This window comes from Tupaia chinensis, unplaced genomic scaffold (genome assembly GCF_000334495.1).
Source record: "Tupaia chinensis unplaced genomic scaffold, TupChi_1.0 Scaffold143615_1, whole genome shotgun sequence".
Classification (NCBI taxonomy): Eukaryota; Metazoa; Chordata; class Mammalia; order Scandentia; family Tupaiidae; genus Tupaia; species Tupaia belangeri.
The window spans coordinates 114,930-120,511 of NW_006203463.1; the positions used below are offsets into that span (position 1 = coordinate 114,930).

Below are 5,582 nucleotides of genomic sequence, written 5' to 3' on the forward strand. Positions count from 1 at the left end.
GAGAACTAGGCCCCTGGAGACCCTGGGTGTCTTCAGGAGAGAGATGAGTGCACTTCAGCCGCCAGAGCAACGGCGGTAATTCATTCACCCGCCTACACAGCCAGTGACCCGCACACCTCAAACAAGGAAGCCGAGATCAAGGCTTGGTGAGCACTCAGCTGATAATGAAATGCACATCTGAAAATTAACAGTGAGGGAAGAGCCCCAGATTGACGGGAATCGAGCCATCTCTGGCAGCTGGCCTCAGCATCCTTCGCTCGTTGCAGCTCCCTGGAGAGGAAGCTCCCACACCTAGGAGGCGCTGGGCCTCAACACCTCTCTTGAACCTCTCCACACTTCAGCTTCCTAAGTAGGTTGAAACCAACATTTCCAAAAATATAACGTATACATGAGTCATCAAATGCTTAATATACACTCCCTCCTCTCCCGCCCTCTGGGCAATTTTTTTAAAAAGAATTATTTATTTAATTTTATTTATTCATTCATTTATTTTTAAGTTGATCAGAGAAAGACACAGAAAGAGAGAGACAGAGAGAGAAAGTGAGAAAGCAAGCCACCAGGTTCAGGACTCGAACCGTGATCAGCCATGTTGGGAGTGTCCAGTACCTTAACCACCGCACCACCTGCTGGTCCCCCCTCTGGGCATTTTATTGACCACTCCAGCACCTAACTCTGGATCCCTCTCTGGCCTATGATGGGCCAGTCCACCACTCTTCCTCCCCTTAGAAGAGATGTTAAGAACACTATGTAGTTAATACCTTTGAAATTCCTTAAACTAGGGAAACTTAGAGGTTACCCAGAGCCAAGTGTTCCCCTTGCTTTTCATTATGAGGCCTCCAGGTTGATAGCTGCTCACATGGGAGTGTTGTCATACGTATATGCTAATGTGTAGCCTTCGTTTATATAGTATTACATTTCTGTGTGTCTTTAATGTCACTTTGCTCCATAAATGTACATGTCAACACAATAGCTTTTTAAGTGTTCACTATTTTTTAAATGGGCAGATAAAAATTGTATGGTGTTCAGCACTGTGTTGTGAAATGCGTGTATGTGGTGGAATGGCTACACCAGCTGTTTAACAGGTATTACTTCACATACTTAGCATTTTTGGTGATGTAAACACTTCAATCTACTACTTAGCCAGTTTTCAAATATACGATGCATTGTTATTATCTGTAGTCACCATGTTGGACAATAGGTCTCTAGAACGTTTTCCTCTTGACTGAAACTTTTTACCCTTTGACCAATAGTAGATTTGAGTCATGGCATAGAGGTTAAGGTGCTGGACTCCTACGTGGCCGACTGTGGTTTGAGTCCTAGACCCAGTAGCTTGCAAATCACGCCAAGTGCATGTGTGTGTGTGCCCAAAATCCCAAGAGGAGAATAAAGGAGAAGGAATTGCAGTGTGGCCATCCACCCCAAGGGGTGATTTCCCACATTCTTTCTCTCTGGCTCTGTCTCTGTCTCTCTGGTGAGCTCACGTGCCCTATGGCAAAAACCTCAATAATAATAATAATAACAACAATAATAATAGTTGAAATACATGCATAGTTTTCTCATTGTTCTTTTTTATTTCTTCTTCTTTTTTATACCCTACTGCCTTTGCCATCGTGGGTAGGCCTCAAGATCCTTAATTTGACCACATCTGCAAAGTCCCTCTTGCCACGGAAGGTCACGTATTCGGAGGTTCCGAGGGTTAGGGCGTGGCTCTCTTTGTGGGGGGTATTATTCAGCCTACCACACTGGTATTCTGTTGCCTGGCTTTCTTGCTCCTCCGGTCCCCAGTAAATGTTCTTGTCAGTCTGCTCTTCCTTTGCTCATACTTCAGGTGTGTTATTATTATTTTATTTAGGCCACCAGAACGCTCCCGTTTTCTGTCTGATCTCTTAGAAATCCACACATTGATTTGGACTAATGCAAGAAGTCTTGAAAAATAGTGATCTTCCTGTCATTGGGCATGTGCAAGGCAAGGTTGAATGGCGGGCGGGAGGGCTTCGGAGGACATTCCTGCAGCCTGTCTGGATGTCCTTTATTTTTTCTACCTTGCATCCCCTGCCATTTTCCATGAATTTTTTTCAAGCCCACCTCACTCAGTTGACCCCTATACCACACTGGTTCAGGCTGTGTGGGTCCTCTTACCCATGGGTATTTTCCAACACGGCCTGGATGATTCACGTTGTAAACAGACCACAGTAATTCACGGTTTCCGTCAACACCGTACATGATAGTTTTTCTCTTCCCTATCATTTTCTTTTGCTTTTCTCTTACTTACCTTATTGTAAGAATGCAGTATTACTACATATAACATACAAAATATGTATTAACTGGCTGCTTGTCGTCAGGCTTCCAGTCAACAGCAGGCTCTGAGCCGTTCAGTTTTTGGGGAGGCGAATGTTATACAAGGATTTCTAACTGTGCAGGGTGTTAGCACTCTTTACCTCCAGGTACCAGCTGTATTTATAAAGGGTCCATAATAGACCAGGCCAAGAACAAAAGAAAAATCTCCATGAGTCATGATTTCTGCCTCTGAGGAACCGACCTTTTAGAGGTTAAAGAAGAAAGGTTGAAAGCACATGTGCGTTGAATTGTCTCACAGGACAGGTTAACTTGCCCTTCAGGTCCTCTCTTATTTTCTAAAAATGGGAGAAAATCAAGGTGACTCTCTGAAGTATTTACAGTCACGGATAAAGAGATCATTGTTCAATGTTTTGCAAAGGGCCCTGAATGAAAATGTGATATAATGGGCCCAGGACACACCAGGCTGGGGGCTCACTGGGAATAGATTCTTGGTTAACTTGGGAGTTCCTTCTCCAGAGATCTTCTTTGAATCCCTGTTGACATTTCCCTCTGTCAGGGGTTCTCTTCTGTAGGTGTGCAGCCCAGCTCGGCCACCTGTCTACAGGTGGGGGAAGATTTCACTCAGGGAGAAAGAAGGTGAGGGCGTTAGTGTAGAGAAGCAGGTGTGTCACTAGACGTTGATCATTCCAGATTGACTGAATATCTTCACAATAAGCGTTCCTTGACCCTCTTCCGTAATAGGACTTCCTAACTCCAAACCCAGCTTTTCTTGACCCCTACCTCAGTGCTGTTCATGAAGAGAAAAGAAACAAGAAAGCAGAAGGCCATGGGCAATGTGTACAATGGCGTTGAAGGATAAACAGAACAGGCAGGCAAAGCGTGGATACAGGATTAGGATGAGGGCTATTTACTGGCAAGGAGGCCATGGAGCAATCCGTGACCATATGAGAGTGAGATTATACCCTCAGGGGGTTGTATTCATTAGGATCACGTCCGAAGGCAGTTAGAGAAAATTCAAGTTATGTGGGTTTAACCAGGTAGATGTGTCCTCTTTTTCATGTAACACAGCTGGGAGTGGGACGCCCAGGACTGGTGGAATGTCATGATGCCACAGAATCCAGGCTGCTTCCGTTGTTTCGTTTTGCTTTCATCCTCAAGTTCCTCACCTCACTGTTTTAAGAGGGCTGCTCACTCCAGCATCATGTGCAGGTCCCAGACAGCAAGAACCAGACTGGGAAAAATTTGGTGTGCACATTGAGACTCTCCTTTAAGGAGTTTCCTGGGATGCCTCACCCAGTAGTTTCGGCTTATGCCTCGTTGGCTGTTTCATGGCCACACATTGCAAGAGCGGCTGAATACACGACCACCCTGAAAAGCCTGGGTTCTGTTTATAGGAGAAGGGAGATTAGATACCGGGCAGGCAACCAGCAGTGGCTCAATGGTGACATAAAGCCACAGCAGAAGATGATAGTTTCATTGATGTGTTGCAGTCATATTCGCAAATTAATTTTACCCCCTTAGAAGGCAAGGAGGGGGACCAGCAAGTAACTTGGTGGTTAAAATGCTGGATCCCACATGGACAGCTCCTTGATTTGAGTCCCAGACCCGGTGGCTTGAAAATCATGCCAAGCACACATATGCACGTATGCCCAAAACCCGAGAGGGGAGTGGAGGACTGCGGCATGGCCATCCCTCCGGGGGCGGGGGGGTGATTTCTCACTTTCCCTCCCTCTGTCTCTGTTTCCCTCTGGTGAGCACATGTAACTATGGCAAAAATTTAAAAAAAAAAATGCAAGGAGGTAAAGGGACAGGCATCCCTCATTTTTCATGGAAGACAGGTCAAATGTCAGAAGCCATCTGACATGTCCCAAATTACGACAAATGCAACCCAATGCAAATCCAAAGTCCTCAATCTTCGTTATATTGCTCCATCATGCCACTTAGGAGCTGGGCACCCAAGAAGAGTATGTCCTGGCACCTCGTGAGACTCCACATCTAGAAGACCTAACATGCCCTTTCCCGATAGTGTAGCATGAGGGGAAAGAAGGGAACGGGGACCAGCAGATGGCATAGCAGTTATGTCGCTGGACCTCCACATGGCCGACCACAGTTCGAGTCCTGGACCTGGTGGCTCGAAAGAGCATGCTGGCGCATGTGCATGCGTGCCCAAGATCCCAGGAGGAGAATGGAGAAGAGATTGCTGTGTGGCCATTCCTCCTAAGAGGGGTGGTTTCTTACTATCCCTCTTACTGTCTTTGTCTTTGTCTCTCTCTCTCTCTGGCTAGCACAGACACCTTAAAGCCAAAGTCTAAAAAAAGAAAAGAAAAAGAAAAAAAGGGCCGTGAAGAGAATGACAAAGCCTCTTGGGGACAGGCTCTGGGTTGCCAACTCAGCTGGCTCCCCGTCAGTGACTGCTGTTAACAGCCCTAACACTCACGGAGCCCAGCATTCCTTGCGGGCATTATCTCATCCCGCCTTCATAGCCACACTCAGAGTTCAGCGCTATTATTGTTTTTCTCTTACAAAGGAGAACGGGGAAGTTCAGAGAGGTTACACAACACTCCCGGTGTCACCCAGCTAGCATGTGGCAGAGCTAGGATTCAAACTCCAGCCTGTCTGACTTCAGCACCTAAATGCCAAACTTAGCTTCCTTTTTACACGTTCCCCCGCTCTGACTCACTCTTGCATACCAACCTTACAGGAATAGAATTCAGATGCGTGTCTCCACAACACTATGAATTAGTACAGGTCAGGCTTTATCACGGTTGCCCCTCTGACCTAACCTGTGGAAGAGAATTATGCACGTTTAAGAGCCTGCTGTATTTAAACTCTTTTTGCCCCGTCTGAGGTAAAGGCCATTCTCTGATGCCAGAGCCCTAATTCCTGCACAGGTCTTCCTAACTGATCTCATCCCACAGCCTTCTCCAGTCTTCCCGTTACGTGTAGTTTGCTATCACTTGCTTGTCCTCCATGTGGTCAATGTAATTTTTCTGTTCAGCCACTTCTATTAAGATTTGGGCCTCAAGTTGGCATGCAGTAGAAGGGATGGAGTCTTAGGGGCTTCTAGAGCATTCTAGAGCTTAGGCATGTCAAGATGGGTGGCCTGGTCTAGAATCACGGACCCTGAAGTGAAGAGAGGATGTGACCTAGTCCCTGCTGCTCCTGGCAGGTAAGACCCTCCTAGCTCCATTTCAAAGGTGAGGGGACTGAAGCTCGGGCGCATAAGTGCCATGCCCAGGGTTGCATAGCTGAATCAGAGCTGAAGTCACTTGGGGGAGAAGCAG

General features: G+C 46.6%; 1 protein-coding gene across 1 annotated transcript in view; it reads left to right on the forward strand.

Moving 5' to 3' along the window:
• Positions 1-5,582, forward strand: part of LNX1 (ligand of numb-protein X 1) — a 153,748-nt gene that overhangs the window by 43,678 nt on the left and 104,488 nt on the right. The gene's annotated exons all lie outside the window — the stretch shown is intronic.